A 19,107-nucleotide genomic window follows, 5' to 3' on the forward strand; every position below is an offset into this window, starting at 1 on the left:
GAGCTCTGTTTTTGAAATCATGTTCTGTTTCTAACAATTTAGAATTCCTGGAATTATTGGGCATCAGAAAGAAAAGTATTTTAAAAGTATCTTGTAGGCAGGTTTTATTTCTTTAATTATATAAAATGTTTAAAGAGACAGAAAAGATGCTTGACGTCTCCCCGGATTTCACTGAACAGTTGTATTCATGATAAATCTGTAGCACCTTTACCCTCTGTCTTCTATTACTCTGCTAGTTACTGACTGTAGCCCGAGGTAAAGTGATTGCTGTTCCCTCTCTCTCTTCATTTCCACCTCCTAACTGTGCTCCTTGATCACTGCTCTCCTACCTTCACACATTTTCTCCCTGATGTCCTCATTTCTTTATAGCACAATTTCAAGTGTGGATTTCCCTGGTGGAGAAATATAGCATGGTCCGAAAATGAAGCAGAACAGAGTTCTATATTGATGTAGATGACCCAGACAATACAGAGAGTTTTTTTTAAAAGGAAAACCCAAACCTGAAAAGAAAGCAAACAAAAATCGCAAGTAAATGGGAAATAAAGCAAAAAGCCAAAATCCAAGGGACACCTTGATTTTCTTCACACCACTCATTACAACCCTGAGCAGTTTACTCCATAAATATGCAAAGGAAGGTTTTTTATTTACAGGAGTGTTTGGTTTGACATGGCTAAAAACATTTCCCAGGTGCACTGGAAAATTATTAAATTTGAACACATCCCTTTTCTTATCCTATTTGATACACGATGTTGAGGGAAGGGCAAAAAGTCATCTCTGGTTTTATAACTCCTAATACTAAAGCTTTACTACTGTGTTTAATTTTATAAAGTTTTCATAAATAAAATTAATGTCATATATACTATTTTGTAGATTAAAAAAATAAATTAAAACACACATAATTAATAAACAAAAAGTTATTAAAATCTTATATCAGGAGGTGCCTTGGTCACTCAGTCAGTTAAGCATCCAACTCTGGATTTTGGCTCAGGTGATAATCTCATGGTTCATGAGATCGAGCCCTGCAACAGGCACCATGCTGACAGCATGGAGCCTGCTTGACATTCTCTCTCTCCTTCTCTCCCTGGCTCTCTCCCACTCATGATCTCTCTCTCTCTCTCAAAATAAATATACTTAAAAAAATCCATTCTTCTCTTCTTTAAAAAAAAGTCTTATTTCTAAAAAAATAAACTTCTCTGCCTTGCTCTGTATTAGTGTTGTTCTCAACTCTTTTTAACTTTTTCTTCTGTGTATTTGTTCTCATATTTCTAAATAATATTATAACATTGCTAACTCTTGATTTTGTATAATTTAGGCCTCATCCATTGACATATGGCAGATGAGGAGTTAGCTCTCTGAGATCTCCTTCTCTGTTTTCCCTTCATTATCCCAATATCATCATGTCCCAACGTGAAGTTAAAATTATATTTATGTTTTATATCGTTGTAAATAAATACTATTTACTGTTGAGCAAAGGAACATACTAAATTTATTTTCTTGAATATTTTTTTTCCCTAGAGTCAGAAACTTCCTTATTGTTCTCAGGTGTCTAGTTGTCTACCAGTTCTTTCCATACCCTCCAACAGCGTGCAGTAGAGCTTTCACGTGATCAGATGTATCCAATTATTTTTCCATTGCATTTTGTCTGTCCACCAGGTTCTGCCCAGAATGGATTATTATCTACTACTTGAACACAGGTTCCTAATGTTTTAGGCCAGCTATGGCAGCTATGATCCTGGAAATTGCTCTCACTAGACTTCTATTGCTAGAGCTCTATTTCTTGATTTCATGTCTTCTTTATTGGTTGCCTTTGCATATTAAAAAATGACTTTGATACCAATTAATGAAAATTTTATTTATTTATTTATTTATTTATTTATTTATTTATGAATTTGTTGAAAAAGCCTATGGCATTTTTCCACTGCATTGTGCTTTGGAAATAAGAATATCTAAAGGCTCTAGGTATACAGTATAGTAACTGACCCCTAAGTTTCTTATTGTTTTTAACCTAGTCAAGTGCCTTCATAAGGCACTTCATAAGGCACTTTTTAACTTAGACAAATTGTTTTAATGTTTATGTATTTTTGAGAGAGAGAGACTGAGTGTGAGCAGGGGAGGGGCAGAGAAAGAGGGAGACACAGAATCTAAAGCAGGATCCAGGCTCTGAGCTGTCAGCACAGAGCCCGACATGGGGCTTGAAACCATGAACTGTGAGATCATGACCTGAGCTGAAGTCTGAGGCTCAATGGACTGAGCCACCCAGGTGCCCAAAATATTCTTTTTTAAAAATTTTTCTTTAAATGTTTACTTTTGAAGGACAGAGTGACAGAGAATGAGCAAGGCAGGGACAGAGAGAGAGGGAGACAGAGGATCCAAAGCAGACTCCAGGCTCCAAGCTGTCAGCACAGAACCTGACGTGGGGCTTGAACTCATAAACTACAAGACCATGACCTGAGCTGAAGGCAAACACAACCGCCTGAGCCACTCAGGCATAATAATTTGTGAATATAAATGTATTAAATTTCTGTAATAATCTTTAAATTATACTAGTGGGAAATTTTATCTCTTAGGTTTATCTGATTTGAGAAATAACATTACAACATTGAAATTTTCTAAATGAACTGGAAGATTTTTTTTTGAGAGGGCACTGACATGAAGCCACACACACACACACACACACACACACACACATGTATATGTGTATATGATATTATATATAATACATATGTATAATGTACATATATGTATGTGTACATGTACATATATAAATACCATTTGAAATGGGGAGAGAATGAGCACTGAGTGCTATGTTTACACTGATTTTATTTTTTTGTACTTTTTTATTATTGAAATATAGCTGACATAGGATATTATATTTGTTTTGGGTGTAAAACATAGTGATATGACAACGCACTAAATTCTTTTACCTACATGATTGCGTTTAGTTCTCTGAGAGGCTATATGGTATACCTGATGAAATACGGAATTTGAAGTTAATGGTCATGGTTTTTGAATCCTGGTCCTGATAGATAATATGGGTAAATTGACTAGCACATACTACTGCTTCCATTAATGCTACTTTTATATGACTAGCATATATTACAACAACAGCTACTACTGCTACTACATTTTATAGGTAAAGAAACTAAGAGCTTATACAGGTTAATAAATTGAATCAACATCATATTCCTGGTAAGGCAGAAAATAGGGATTTGAGAAAGGATTTCTTTTTCTTTTTTTCTTTTTCTTTTTCTTTTATTTATTTTTTTTAAAGTAGGCTTCACACCTGTGTGTAGACCAATGTGGGGCTTGAACTCACAGCCATAAAATCAAGACCTGAGCTGAGATTTAAAAAAATCAAGCACCTAACCAAGTGAGCCACCCACAAATCCATGAAAAAGAATTTTTCTGAATGACTCTTAAACCTTCTCAGTACGTTACACACTCTATATCAGAAGCAAACAAAGCTATCCCCATCATTTGAGACCTTTTGATTTACAGAGTAATAAACATCCCACTGACCTCTGCAAAGGACAAGGTAGTTCAGAAGGACAATCTAACTCTGCTTAGAAAGCTAATCATTGTATGGTTTGGACCAGAAGAGTAGAAATTTTTTTGTTGGAACCTATAATAAAACATTTGTCTTTGGTTTTCCAGTGACTAACTGTAGGACCAATTACCAATCGCAAATTACAAGTTGTTTTTTTTTTTAATTGTATCCTGGACATTTTGTATATTATGTATGAGACTATTGGATCATGCTCAAATCTTATATTTGAGCAGGCTTTCTTGTAATACCATGCTGATGGGCACAGGTTGGGGGGCACCAGGTCACCTCATCGCTGCCAAATGGAGGTACAAACCCAGGTATTCCTTTGTTGGCCATCTAGAGCGGGGTGCTTCCTTACTGCTGGGGATGGGGGTTAAGTTCATGCTCCTTATTAAGGCATACGCTGACCCCATCAGGGCTGGGAGGGGGAGGATCTCCTTGAAATTCTCCCCATGTGGCCTGCATGGACATCATAGGGTAGTAGGTAAGACTTGTTACTGTTGGAAAGTAGGGAAAGTCCAGGCTTCCCACTGGGCCTCTTGGGATACCACTTTGGTAGGGAGATTATCTTATCAATAAGGGATCACCTTATCACCACCTGTTGGAGGTGGGAGTCCTGGATACCATGTGGTCTCCACCAACATCATAAAATGAGGAAGCTTTTTATCTCAAGGCAGGCATGTAATTCCCAGCTCTGACTCCACTCTGACAGGGATGAGCACTTCATTGCTGCTGCAGAGGAGCTAATTTTAAGCTTTCTACTTGGGCTTTGTTGATCAGAGTGGAAGTGGGCCATGGATTTTATCTTTTTTTTCCCGGTTTTACTGAGATATACATGACAACATTATGTAAGTAAGGTATACAACAGTGATGATTTGATATCATTGATGAAATGATGCTAACAGTAAGATTACTTAACATATCCATTACTTCACACAGTTACTAATGTGTGTGTGTGTGTGTGTGTGTGTGTGTGTGTGTGTGGTAAGAACATTTAAGATTTACTCTCGTAGCAAAGTTCAAGTATACATTATTGTTAAGCATAGTCACAATGCTCCACTTTAGAACTTACCTATCTTATAACTAAAATTTTGTACTCTTTGACCAACATTTCTCCATTTTCCTCATGTCCTATGGTTTTTCCCCATGGTGCTTGGCTGCACTAGATTAGTTATCATCTAAAAATTTTTTGTCTTGCTGTGCTGCCCTTGCCTGTTCCTTTGTCTAATGAGAGCAGGTTTTAGTTGGACTTTTTTGGTTTGCACCCAGTGGTATTTCTGGATTGCTGCTTCTCCAGCATCTCATCTGGGATGTATGAGGCCGAAAGAAAACCCAGTGAGTTCACTACCATGTCATTTCTCAGGTCCTGAGATCCCCTGTTGGTCTGCCCTTCTCCATCCTCCCTTTATAGTCTTGCTATGTTTGTTTTATATAAAATGTCCAGAGTTTTAGTATTTCTTAGTGGGAACACTAGAGAGAAGGGCATCTACCCCACATCAGATAAGGTATTTTGTGAGAAATCAAATAGCTATATTCTGGGTTAGGAGATTATAGGGAACACATTGCAAAGCAGAAAACTGCTTTCTGGCCTTGGTGAAAACAGCAGGCCAGGTTCCGCTTATGTAATTAATGTATATTTAGAGGTTAGGTCCTGCCGATGCTCATAAATTCCTTAGACCATGTTATCACATAGAATATTTTACCTTGTCAATTTGTTTTTCTGCACATTTTCTATATGTTCTTACTGTATGTAGCTCACTGACATATTGCTCATTGTTTCCCTAAATGTATGCTCAATAAATACGGGAGCTAGAGAGCAGCTCTGGGAGACTTCCCTTAGCCTCTCCTCACCTCTCTTAACTTGCATGGAGTCTTGAGTAATCTTTTCTGCCATCTTTGCTGGACAAAACCGAAAGCTGAACCCACAGTATTTAAAACTGGAAGTCCTTTACCCACTTTCAAGTCCTATGGTTTTCATTGAAACTAATAATGAAATTGGTACACTTTACTCATAGAACTATTTAAAAAACATGAACACAGAATTTTTTTCTTAGACACTACTGTTAGTTCTGAACCTCATACATTACATATCATTTCTGTGTGCTCCTCAGGGTATACTAAATAAAATTGTTGGGAAGTATGGGAAATACAATGTTTGGGGGGATAGGACTATTGAGCCATAGTGTGGTCCCTTGACAAACAGCATTAACATCAGTTAGACATGTGTTAAAATTACAAATACCCATCCCCACCTAAGATCTATGGATTAAAGAACTCTGAGAGTGGGATCCAGCAATCTGTTTTTAAACAAGGTATTTTTAATTTGAGCTACGGTTTGAGAACCACTGAACAAAGGGAATACCTGAGGACTCTTGCAGTTTAGTATGGTCTGCTTGTGGGAGAATGCTCCAGAGCCCCGACATTAATACTCTGTGCTGTACGTGTATGACTTATCCTGAAGGCTTCTCACGCAGCCTTTTCTACTTCTTCCTTAATTCTATGGGTAAGCAAAGGGAAAGAAAGTAGGCATGCTTGATGCTGAAGTTACAAGTTGCCTGTACAGTCTTGGAGTAGATAGGAACTCAAATCTACTTATTTCCACATGAGAGATATTAATATAGTCAGAGCCTGCCTTCCATTTAAGTCTCAGAAAAAAAAGAAGAATGTTTAAGGGTTTCTTGTATAAAATATGCTTAAAATTCCACTACGGAAATTATTTTAAAGAAATTGGCATTTCCCCAAAGGAAAAAGCAACACATAAAGCTGCCTTTTCCTTAGTAATAGAGGAGGAATAAATTGAAAGCTAATAGACTCTAAGCCTCTGTGTGAAGAAGATCCAAGATATGCAAAGAGGCCATAATGAGAGGGAATGCAGTTGGGGACTTAAGTAGGAGTGTGCCAAACCAGCTTGGCTGCCCTGCAAGTTCAGGACTCATGGAAAGCAGCATCAGTGCTTTGGCATGCCATGGGTGCCCATCTATAAGTGGCCCATTCTGACTGAGTTGGTTATTGTCATCCATTATTACTAACAGCACTTAGGGGAACTTAACAATAATCCTATATGTTTGTAGGCAGAGAAGCATCTAGCTTTTCAGTGAGACCGTTTTCTCAGTTAAGGTGAAATACAAACTATGCATGGTAAGGGACATTGTTTAACTCAGTTGAACATTATCTTTCTTATTATTTCTTAAAGACATCATGATTCCAGGTGTCTTTCGACACCATAGTTCATCATCATCTACCTTAAGGATTCTGTAATGTTTGAAATCTCTTGGCCCTCAGGGGTGGATGGAATCACATCTCACTTGCTCCCCTAAAAGGCACAAAATCAAATTACACCAAAAGGCTCCTTAGAGTACAGCTCTTTGCCAATTACTTGAATTATTTTCAGCCACTTTGGCACATTTCCCCTCCAGATGAAATGGAAATCTTTTAGTCTGCACCAGTGAAGGATTTCATATTTCTTAGTGCTTCCACATATACAGTATAATGAGAATAAAAGCTTCTCTGCCTCACAGATCTTTCCTATGGTGCCATAATGCAGGGAAAATAACATCCATTTCTAACACATGAAGCCCACATATTTTCTAAGGAGGAAGAGAAAGACATTAACATTACACAAGAAAACTATTTGCTCTTTGCTTTACATTTCCAAATTTGAGCACACCAGAGATTTCAGACTTCAAAACTACATACATCTGTGCTGAGATATGGACCCTCTAAGGTGCTTCATTATTGGCACTGAAAGCTGGTTTCATGAAACACCTGCTCTGAGTAAGCAATATGATCAGAGAGTGTCAGCAGGGCAGACAGATTTTAAATGGAAGATTGTTACTTACCCAAAAGCCATTTGGAAGCTAAAAAACAGCAATATCAGCAAACCAGTAACAATACCTTAAATATCCCCAAGTACATTATTAACACTTCCAGCCCTCGAAAGATCAGATGACTTCTTTTAAAAGTTTTTGTGTCTCAAGAGAACAAATCTTTCCTCCACATTTATCATTTTATAAAAATATTATTTTGCACTGATAGCCTTACTTATCTTTTATTATTTCCACTTGGCCCTTTATTTTCCCTTTTGATTTGTTATTTCTTCTCCACCAGTGCCAAAACAGCGTTCACTGAAATCAGTCCCAGTTGCTCAGTATTCTTCCCTGTTTTCAGTAGTACAGCCCTTAAGGATTGAATCCCTTGCCTAGAGCATTAAGAACTGGGGGAAAAAAATTCACTACTCATTGCTTTGCTTGCAGTTCTCATTTGGACTAGCGCTTGCAGAAATGGAACTGAACTTTCTTCACTGTTACTGCATCTGTAAGGTAATTGCCTAAACTTGTTGAGCCAATCGCAATTGCTGTTCTGGAGTTTTGCAAACGTGAAGAATCCGATGAAGCAATTTGTAAGCCATATGGGGTACATCCCTCTTTCCCCACTCAAAATCATATTGCTCTCTATAGGATTTTGTATGACCCTTATGAAACATTACAGTCCAGAATTCTATTTTAAAAGCTCTAAACATTAGCGTTTTTTTTTAAATCATTCTTGTTTATGGTATCATTTTCATTGCCTAAATCTTATATTAAATGAAAGGGGCTTGAAACTCTTTAGCACTCTCTGCAAAATTTTGGGTAACTCAAAGAAATAGCATTTAATAAGAGAGAGAACACACACACAATATAGCCCTGTAAAATGAGAGGAGGTGTAATATGTCACATGCTTGCAGCATATTTTTTTTTCCTACTACAACATTTGTGTTCAGTGTAGACATTCCAAAATGCCTCATTACTACTGCGTCCTGAGTTGGAAAAAATGAAATATATATGATATATAAAGAGAGAGACAGAGACAGAGAAAGAAACAGAGAGATGGAGAGAGACAGAAAGAGCTTCATACCTTTAAAAGAAGCTCAGAGAATTTAAAAGCTTTATGTATTCTTTAGCTCAGAGGCATAGTGAATAAACAAATTATGTATTTCCTGGACCATATTCCTATGCCTGCTTGTAAAATTTAAAGTACTTCCCTTCAGAAGGGAAGGTATTATTTCTGACCCAGTTGAATCCTCACTGAATGCCTGAAGAACTAACTTAGCCCTTCATATTTGATGCCATACAGGTCATTGTCTCCTCAAAGAGACAATTACTGAAAACCAGTCCAATATGGAAAATTTTAAACCTTTTTCTGTCTCTTATAGATCAATCATTGGAAAGATAAAATAATCACTTAAAAGTAATTCTGCAGGTCTTAGTACACATATTTACCTTGTTGTCTCATTGTTTTTATAGCCATGTTATTCACAAATCCTTGATTAATGAAATGTACTGACTTGGCCTAGAGAAGCATTATAGTGAGACTCAAGGCAAATGCCTAAGAAACTTCAGTTAGCTTAGGACAGTGCAAATGATTACACCTGCAAAACAAGACAGGGTGTGTTGTTATGCAAGAGCTATAAATGTATAAATCTTGTAACACTTGAGAGTTCACAAGAATCGAAGTGGGATGGAGATTGTACAGAGCATATTGTAGTGTCATCAGGCTATCTATCCGCAGGAAGCAGTGAAACCATTTCAGTGCAGTGTGGCAATTATAATGATTAGTAAAAATCATAAATGGAAAACTGTACTTATATGGATGTGTGACATAATAATGACTGATAGAAAAATACTTGTGAGCCACCTGAAGAGAGTCAAAATTGGGGTTTGAACAGGAGCTATGTACTTGAAGGAGGCCATAGCGGTTGTGTGGAAATGGCGGGGTGGGGAGGAGAACAATGGAGGTCACACTTTAGATGAATCACTTTAATCATTAATACTTCTTTGTCGATGACATTATTATAGGTGCTAAGTGGATTGGCACAATATAATATGGCCTTTATTTTCAATAAAATTGTGATGTGAGGAGCATCAAAGAGCAACAAAGTTGTATTGTACTTATCAACAATTTATCGACGAATAAAACACATGCGTATGTGTACAGATGGTAAACTCAGATGATGAAAACACGTGGATGCCCATAAGCAGACATGCTGCTGAACCAGGTACCATTAGGATGTGAAACGGAGTTTAAAAAGTCAGTGAAGTATTCCAGTAAGTGATAAAAATTGTTTCCAAATATGATGAAGAGAACAGGGTCTATTTTGAGAAGATGGAACATTTTAAGAAAAATCTTAAATATTCAACAGAAAAAAGTTGAAAGAGCATAAAACTCACACAACAGCTGGAAAATCGTATAAAAACTGAGTTGTTTTAAGGAGGGTAGAAGAATTTGATAGATGTTTTGGAAATCTGGCCAGGAATTCTGATGTAAAAATTCAGGAAATTAAAAGCTTTTCGGAGATTTAAGGAAACAGGAACGTAAGCATGCTTACAGAGGACAAAGCTGCCCATCAGAAGGCACAATATGAGGGCACAAAATAGAAAAGTACCTAAGAGTTTTAAAAAAAGGGGTATAAGTTTCTTCTACAAATCACTTCATTTATAATTGGAAGATTCTCAGTTCTGGATAACTAAAGAGATTTTAACGCTAATTAGATTGTTGCAGTGACAAGATTTTATTTTTTTCACATAAACATACTTTTTCCTCCATTGACTACAAAAATATTTTCCTTTCACTTTATCACAGTAGCTCATTTTGATTATGCTCAGACCTCAGTGCATCACCTACACCTACCCAGCTAATCTGAGTAATTAAAGAAAAATGATGCATGATGCATTTATAGTTAAGTGAAATGAGTATAAATCTCACATAACAGCTGGATTCCTATACTTGGCAACATGGCACAGTTTGAGAAAAGCAATCATCTTCCTTTCCTGTTGGCAAAACACTTCACTGATCTCTCCAATTTGAGGCCTCTTCAGGATTTAGTGTCTTCTCACTTTGTAATGCACAGAACGCGACTTCCAGATGGACAGCCTTGTCATATGCTATTTTTAAGCTGCACTTTCAAATTTTCAAGTGGGAGCAGTTATTCGCCAAACATGAAATGTATCACTTATTATATACATTTTCAAATCAGCATGCTCAACCAGCTGCTGATGAGCTTAATACACTCAGATGAAAGAAAGCATGGGTAAGTCAGACAGTCAGCAGACATTGAAGTTCTTATGTTGTGTTGAGCTGATGAGGACAGAGGACAACTCAAAAAAAAAAAAAAAAAGGCAAGATTCCTTCCCTTGAGTGGTTTCCAATCTAGCATGGAGATTAACAGAAACATATACACTTGACAAGCATTTGAAGGAGGAAGGTATCCTGGAAAATGTGTTATGCATATCTCAGTGCAGAAAAAAAGAGTGAGAGAGAGAGAGAGAGGGAGAGAGAGAGAGAGAGAGAGAAGTGGAGTTATCAAATTATTAAAGTCAGACTGCCATAAAAGCAGAAGGCCTCCAGAAGCAGATGAGTTGTAACTGGGTCTTGAATGAGATTGTATATCTAAATTTTAATAGGAAAACCTTCATTTGTGGTATGAAAAGAGGTTAACGGAAAAATGCAAATATTACTTAGAGCAGCTACATAATTGATTTGGCTGGAATATAAAAGTGATATATAAAGAACTGAGATAGGACATTAGAGAAATGGATTGAGGATTAGGTGTTTGGAATTGATACAGAAAGACAATAAGGAGATACTGGAGATGATAGAAAGCATGAAAAAGGTGTGGAAAGAAGACTAGTTTAGTAACTACAGAAATATGGTCAGGGATACCACATGATCAACAGAGTAATTCAAACCTTAAAGGGATAAGAGCCTAGTCTGTACAGATGGATAGGAACTGATCACTTCTCATTCAAATTTTAATTCTATGAATGAGTTCATTTTTTTAATATAAATAAACAGTATTTTAGTATCTTTTCTGGACAGTGCCTTAGGAAATCAAATCAATAAGAGATATAGCTAACTAGGGGCGCCTGGGTGGCTCATTCGGTAAAGCGTCCAACTGTGGCTCAGGTCATGATCTCACGGTTTGTGAGTTCAAGCCCCGCATTGGGCTCTGTGCTGACAGCTCAGAGCCTGGAGCCTGCTTCAGATTCTGTGTCCCCTCTCTCTCTCTGCCCCATCCTTGCTTGTGCTCTGCCTCTCTCTGTCTTTCAAAAATGAATAAACATTTAAAAAATTAAAAAAAGAGAGAGATAGTTACCTCTGTAAGCAGGACTTTGGGGTGCAGAAATGCTTGCTCAATTGTGTGGGGTTAGAGGAAATGCAAACTTCTAGGAAGCATCTCATTAAAATAAAAATAAGTCTTTATTGTTTCCCATGTACAATACACTCTGAATAATAATCAACTGGCATTAACTTAAAATCAGATTATTGTCCACACTTTGAGCGTTAAGTAATTTTTTCCCCAGAAAATAGTTTGAAATGAGTTTGAGAGATACCTCATCTTTCAGTTAAAAATGGTGCTTAATGATTCTCAAGCATTTTCTGCTTAGTACAGCTGAAGAATATGATAAACCCTCAAAATCAGTCTGGCTGTAAATGTGACTCTGTGAGTCTGGGGGTAGATGGTGAGTGATAGTGAGGGTTGTATAGAGGAGGGAGCATAAGGCAAGCTGATACCCTGCAAACCCCTTCCCCATTTCAGGTGTGACATTCCTTAGCCATTCCTGGCTGCCCTAAAGCTAAAAAAGGGAAAAAAAACCAAATGATTAAGTGATAGAGATCACAGTCCTGCAGGACCCGAGTCTCTGTCAGTTTATAAATGTCTTATTAAATTATAAGAAAAAGGCAATTATCAATTACCTAACCTCCACAAACCCGTAGACTCAGCCCCAACATCACCGTCTCTCCATACTGATGTGGGGAACAAAGGTAAGAAGGAAATGATAGATAAAATTAAATTTCCTTATAAACTGCAGCCCATTGACAAACACTTCATGCAAATACAGAATATAACATTCCTCCAGGAACTCCCTACTGTCTTTATATAAATGCTTTGCTAGAGGGAAAAACAACCTTAGCTTGACAACAGCTAGGCCTCCAGTATTTTATGAGTCCTCTTTAGTATATGAAAGTCTTTTTGGAAACTTCCATTTTATCTTTACCCCCCCCCCCAACTATATAGTATATCATCTGTCACTCCTCATAACCCCAGTGCAGCTCTTTCTGCCCAGGGGTTCTGTCTGTGTGCTTTAATAATCTTTTTTCACCAAAGACATCTCAAGAATTCTTTCTTGGCTGTTGGCTCTGGACCTCCACCATCACTGCAAAACCACATCAGTATCATTTCGGAAAGTTTTGCAAGTATTAATTTGGAATCCTGACTGCCCCCCCCCCCCCCCCCCCCCCCCCCCCCCCCCCCCCGCTAAAACCACAATCATGAAAATCATTGACTTGACTGATGGAGTTTTGAGGAGGGGTGGTGAGAGGGCATTTCTCTATGTAAAACTTAATTGTGTGCAAATAAATGAAGGCAAACCAAATGAGAAAAGGGAAGGCTATTTATTCTGAGCTTCCTCATAGCAAGGAAGTTAACCATTATCACTTGTGTTTTGGCATAGACTTGAAGGCAGTAAGAGGACTGGGAAAGCTTTATAGTGGAAAAAGGGAAGGCTTCAGGTGTGCTCTGATTTGGAGGTTGTTGGCATGGGGAAGCTGTTGACAGGCTAACTAGAAGTAGATCATCCTTTATAGGGATGCATATTTAGTTTTCTCTGGTTGGTGCTAAGTTGGAAATGGGAACAAAAACTAGGGAAGCTATCAGTTATTAAAGTCCTGGCCATATTGGGCTGACTGTTACAGAAGTTCTTGTTTAGCTTCCTGGATTATCACCTGATAGCAATCTGGCTTCCTGCAAGTCTGACCTACAGCAGACTGGCTTCTTGGGCTGTTTGTTGTAGATAAGGGAGTTGGTTTCCTGGGCATGTTGCTGCAGGTTGTAGGTCGGAGCTCCGTTTTTATATGTGGTCTGGCCATGGTCCATTTGTATATTCATTCTCTCAGATGTTATTGACATATCCCCCCTAGAGATCTATCCTGTCACCGCATAATGTTGTTGTATCCTATCCCTTAGTATATATGCAAATGTGTATAGTTAAATGTGCACAGATAGCTAGATGGCTTTCTCTTAATGTTTGTATTTAAAATCTTGCCAGTTTATGTTGTTTAGTGAAAGTGTCTGTGTTTGTTTGTTTTTCTAATTTGTTAATATGAAAATACTTTATATACATATCAAGAAATCAAGTTGCCACTCACTAGAGAAGTCTTAATCAGTTGTGATAACAAACCCAGTCTTTTCAAAATTCACTAGTCTCCTTCATCACATCTCATAATTGAAGACTGGACTGTAATAGTTAATACCTATCCAAAATACTCAGCAGCCTGGCTGCCTTACTCTCTTGCCCTCTGTCTATAAAACCTTCCCTCCTTCATTTCTACCTATTTCACAGTTCCAGGATTGCTTACAATCATCTCATTTTCTGACCCAAAGAGAAGAAAGCAATGCCAATAATTTTGACTGTATTTATGTGGACAGTGAAATAAAATATTTGAAATCAGGATTGCTTTGACAAATACAGGCTATATTATTTTTGATGCTTTTGGTTGCAAGTAACAGAGGACAGTGTGTAAAGTTGTTTATGCAGTAAGAGGATTTATTATCCCAGGTAAGGAATCCAAAGGTATAATTTTAGATTCAGTAAACTCAGTGGGTCAGTATATCCTCAGTGTGCCATCTCTCCTTCTATGTCTTGTCATCCTCAGCGTGTTGACTATTGTCTTCAGCCTATTTCCCTCATGAGTAAAAGTTGCTGCAATGACTCTGTATTAGTTTCATGGGGCTGGGTGACTTAAACAACATAAATGTATTTTCTCATAGTTCTGGAAGCTGGAAATATGAAATCAAGATCTTGACAAGGTTGGTTCCTTCTGAGGAATGTAAGGAAGGGCCAGTTCCATGCTTCTGTGTTACTTGCTGGTGATTTGCTGGCAATCTTTGGTGTCCCTTAGCTTGTATATGCATCACTTCAATGTCTGCCTTTATCACTACATGACATTCTCCCTGTGTCTCTGTTTTCACATGGCCATCTTCTTAAAAGGACAATAGTCGTATTGGATTAGGGTCTCACCCCACTCCAGTCTGACCTCATCTTACATAAATTATATCTGCAATGACCCTATTTCCAAATAAAGTTGTATTCTGAGTCATGCCAGTTAAGACTTCAACATATATTTTGAGGGAAACACAGTTCAATCCAAAACAAAGCCCTTGCATCATATCCTTGTACAACAATGTTCGAAGGCTGAAAGGACAAGTGCTTCTTCCTTATTTTTAAAGACTATACCTCCTCATGTGTTCCTGTGAAACACACGATAGACTATCCCCAAGCATCACAAGAAAAGTGATGAAGAAAAGTATCACCTGCTTTTGTTCTGAACCAATGACAGTGAGGGAAATGGAATTACTACTAATGGCTTAAACTAGGGATTGACAAACTTTTTCTTGTAAAGAACCAGATAGCAAACAGTTTCTATGACAACTACTCATTGTAGCCCCAAAGCATTGATAGACAGTAATGGATGGGCAAGGCTATGTCCCAATGAAACTTCCGAAAATGTTTTTATAAAAATAAACAGTATCTGAATTTTACTCAAGGGCCATAGTTTGCCCTTAGACTAATATAAATATATTATCTGGAGCAAGTGACTGACCCAGACTTCCTGAGAATTTAAATCTGAACTTTTTTCCCCCCCTTTTCTTTTCTTTTATTTCTTTTCTTTTCTCTTTTCTTTCTCTTTTCTTTTTTTCTTTTTTTTTTTTTAACGAAGCTTGATATTTGTTGGAAGGGAACATATGGTCAATATAAGTATAGCACTTGTCTTCTCTAGTCTTGAGTTGTTTAGGGTACAGCTTGTCATGACTACTCACTTGGAAATGTTGCCTTGCAAGACAGGTTTTGAGGGTAAGAGCATAGCATGGTAATTAGGATGCCTGTGTTCAAATCCTTGCTTTCCAACTAGCCAGATGGATGACCTTTATAAAAAAATTACTAAGCCTTCTTCCTCAAATTCTTATCACTAAAATGGTGATGATAATAATAGTACATACCTTATATCTAATATATCAGAGGGTTGTTGTGTGGATTAAATGATAAACTAGGAATAACCATTCATTTACTTCAGCAGTTTTTAGTGTTTTACTTTGAGTACACGGTCTGTTTTTAAATTGTGGTGGAATGAGAACTTGAGCGAAAAACTTTATACAAACTTGCTTTTCCCAGTAGTATTTTGTCTTAGACTACCATGGTTTAACATTCCCTTCATGACTAATGAATTAATTCACATCATTATGTATATGAGTGATTAATAGATACAAGGATCAGTACAGTACAAGAAGTGATAAGATTGCCAAGTTCAATTAACGATACTCATGGTCACAGCTGGAGAAAAACAGACCTTAGGACAATAGATTCAGTCTATAGATTTGGGTAATATTGCCTTCTATAATCAATACAGATCATCCTAGGATGGAAAGAGCAGTAGTGATCCATATTGATGTTGATGCGTGGCAGAGGAAACTCAAAGGGTTTGTTCCTGCATTACTTTGGTTTGTTTTTATTGTTTCTATTGTATGTATACAGATGCAGTTTAACTTGGAGCTACTTCCCCCATGCTTACTGGGTTTGTAGCATTATTGTTTTCTCAGGGAGAGAGAATTCCTTAGAATGACAAACTTAACTTTGATTTATTTTCTTCTCCCTAAGACTCACATTAGTGATGCCTTTCTACAGGATACTAATTTAACTACTACTCACTTCTTTTTTTCAGGATACCATTAATATCTACTAAATATGACATGACTGAATAAGCCCTCTTATCCTTCTATGCATATTCATACTTATTTTCATTCTAATAAAAGTCAGGCTCAACTCTCCTTTTGAATTTCAGAATTTTAGAAAGGGAAGGGGACTTCCCCACCACATGGAGACCAGTGGACTCTATAGAAAAGGGGTTGACCAAAGTCATATTGCCATTAATACCAGATAGTTAATATTCCTTATGCTACAGAATTTATATTATGGAAACATTCAAAACATACTCAAATATAATAATTTAACGAACTGCCTATGTATCCATAACCTAACTTCCACAATTTTCGATTCTTGCCTTTTTTCATTTCTGCTAAAATTAGGCTGATCACGTTTCCTAGTTTAAATCAATAAATGACTACTAATTATTTTAACTTTCCACCACTTCCTCAAAGGTGTTCCAATTTGCACAATGAATTATATGGTCATCTTATCTATATACCTTATTAATTGCTCTCTCCACCTCCCTCTCATTGGGTTATTTTGAAGCAAGTCCCAGGCCTCCTATCATCTCATCTTTTAATATTTTTACATGAACATCTTTCTTAATAAGAATTCGTAGCTTGTCATATGTCCATTTTCTCCACAGCCATATTAAAAATTCTGATCAATAATAAAATATTTTAAAGTACAAAATGCTTAGATCGATGCTAGATAATCTCCTTCTCCTCTTCTTCCTTCTTTATTTTTGAGCTGTGTTTTAATACTCCAGATGGACCATTTTGACTAAATTGACTGATCAATGTCAACCTGCATGACTCATTATTTGACTTCAGGGACTGCTTAGTTAATGGTTTGGCCAAATTCACTGGTAGCTTTGGCACCTGCAGGTGTACTTCAGTTGCTGAATATTTGATATATGGGATGTTGTTTAGGGCTTTGGTAAGACAAAATAAATTAGGTCTGATAAATATCCTTTCTGTATGACTTACTAATTATGAAATTAAATACATAGAAAAAACCTTCAGTTTTTGACACCTTTCAAAAAATTCTAGTAATTATTTTTCTACCACTGTATAAAATATTTACTGAGAAAATGTGTATAGCAATAAAAAAATCAAAACATGTTTAGTTTGATTTTAGCTAGTTTGAAGCTTTCTTCTAATGTGTTATTCTGGAGTTGGGGGAGGGATTTGTTTACGTGTGGCACAGTATTTTGTGTAATAAACTATAGTAATTTAAATATGCCAATTGTTACCTTTTTCTTAAGTTTTAAGAGATATGACAGTAGTGAAACTGGAACAGAAGGATCAAAATGATTAACTCTTAGTTAATAATTACTTTTAGCTAAAGCAGATAGTACCTTCCTTTCTCTACTATATTATACTATAAAACTTTCTCTGCACTTAGAATTTGCTCCCTAAGATTCCAGGTTGAGCTGTTGCAAAGACTACAACCACATGGGAATATTCACTGCAAACTGATAAAGTCCAGGTAAATTTCCAGCTGGGACATTTTGAGCAAATTGTATATAAGGTTTTGTGTGTTGTAACAAAAGTGGTTAAGACCTTTTGACAAGTTCTGAAGCTTTCAGTTCATTTAAAAAGGACAAAATGAAGACAACTAGTTTCTCTCTGTGTGTGTGGTGTGTGTGTGTGTGTGTGTGTGTGTGTGTGTGTGTGTGTGTGTGGTGTGTGATGTACTTACTATTACTGTATTGAGAACTTTGTCTTAGATTTCTCCATAGAGCAGGATATGAATAAAAAGTTAAAAAGTCATTTCTTTCGGACAAATACATAAAATCAAGAGAAGAGTGGTCAGTCGGAAGTTTTTTACATTAAAACCCAGGATTCCTATTCATTTTCTGTCACTAAAACATAACCCATCTAATTTAAGCACAAGCATTATTGGTCTTAGAAATGAAGATACTGGGATTGGTATCCAGTCTTGATCTATTTCCTGATTAGTTTCTCTCTCTTGCTTGCTCTATTTCTTTTAAGGTTCTTGGTTTCTCCTGAGGTCTCTGCCTTTGGGGTGTAACAGCTATAAAAGTCTGTGTTAGAAGTTACAATGCAATTCACTTTGCTTGGCTCTGTGTTTATGACATGATTGGTATCTGTGAGCAGGTAGGGAATTGAAAAAATGTTCCATCTCACTCTGAATGTGGCATAGTCTGATTACAGCACAGACTACGAGGCAGATTTCTTTGCTCTGATCCTAGGAACATCCTATTGCTCTTGTACTGACACCAGGAATAGTTCTGTCTTTTTTAACCTTTTCCAAAGATGAGATTATTCTGGGTTCTGGGCCTTGACGATAACTCTAGCGTGTTATCAGTTGTCAAGGCATGCTCTCTATAACCTTAATACATCCTGACAATCACTATACTGAATGACTCTCTGCCCTAACCTCTAAGAAATTCCTTATCCTTGCCAAATATTGCAAAAATTTGCAAGTTCATATGCAACTAATGAAAGGAGGTTAAGCCCAAAGCTTTTAGCTTAATTGTGCATGCAGTCAAGGTAGAAGAGTCAGAATACTGCATCTTCCAACTGTAGTGACTTGTATTTTCTTATAGTTAAGCCTCAAACCTTTCTAGGCTGGCATGCATAAATAAAAAGATAAGGGAATTGAGCATGTGTCCTGAAAATGGAACTCTAAGTACTTAGAAAAGAACCTTCTTTAAGAGTGGGCAGAAATCTGTTCATCTTCCACAAGCCTGAAGAACAAGGCAAAGGTCTACTAACTATAAAAAGATGGAGATAAGAACAGCTGGAAAAAGCTTAAATAGCACTTTTTTTTCTCATTTACATCCTCTTCATG

General features: G+C 37.0%; 1 long non-coding RNA gene across 3 annotated transcripts in view; it reads left to right on the forward strand.

Annotated features, from left to right (window-relative positions):
* LOC122198901 overlaps nt 1–19,107 on the forward strand; it is a 277,047-nt gene that overhangs the window by 213,175 nt on the left and 44,765 nt on the right. The window contains exons 8-9 of one of the 3 annotated variants that reach the window (XR_006193206.1): nt 7,801–7,866; nt 9,382–9,591. The exons of 1 other annotated variant lie outside the window; for it this stretch is intronic. This is a non-coding gene — a long non-coding RNA (uncharacterized LOC122198901). Of the gene's footprint in view, nt 1–7,800; nt 8,030–9,381; nt 9,592–19,107 lie in introns of those variants that run through there. One more of the 3 variants, XR_006193205.1, reaches the window with a different exon arrangement.

The sequence above is a fragment of the Panthera leo genome, chromosome C2 (assembly GCF_018350215.1).
Source record: "Panthera leo isolate Ple1 chromosome C2, P.leo_Ple1_pat1.1, whole genome shotgun sequence".
Lineage (NCBI taxonomy): Eukaryota > Metazoa > Chordata > Mammalia > Carnivora > Felidae > Panthera > Panthera leo.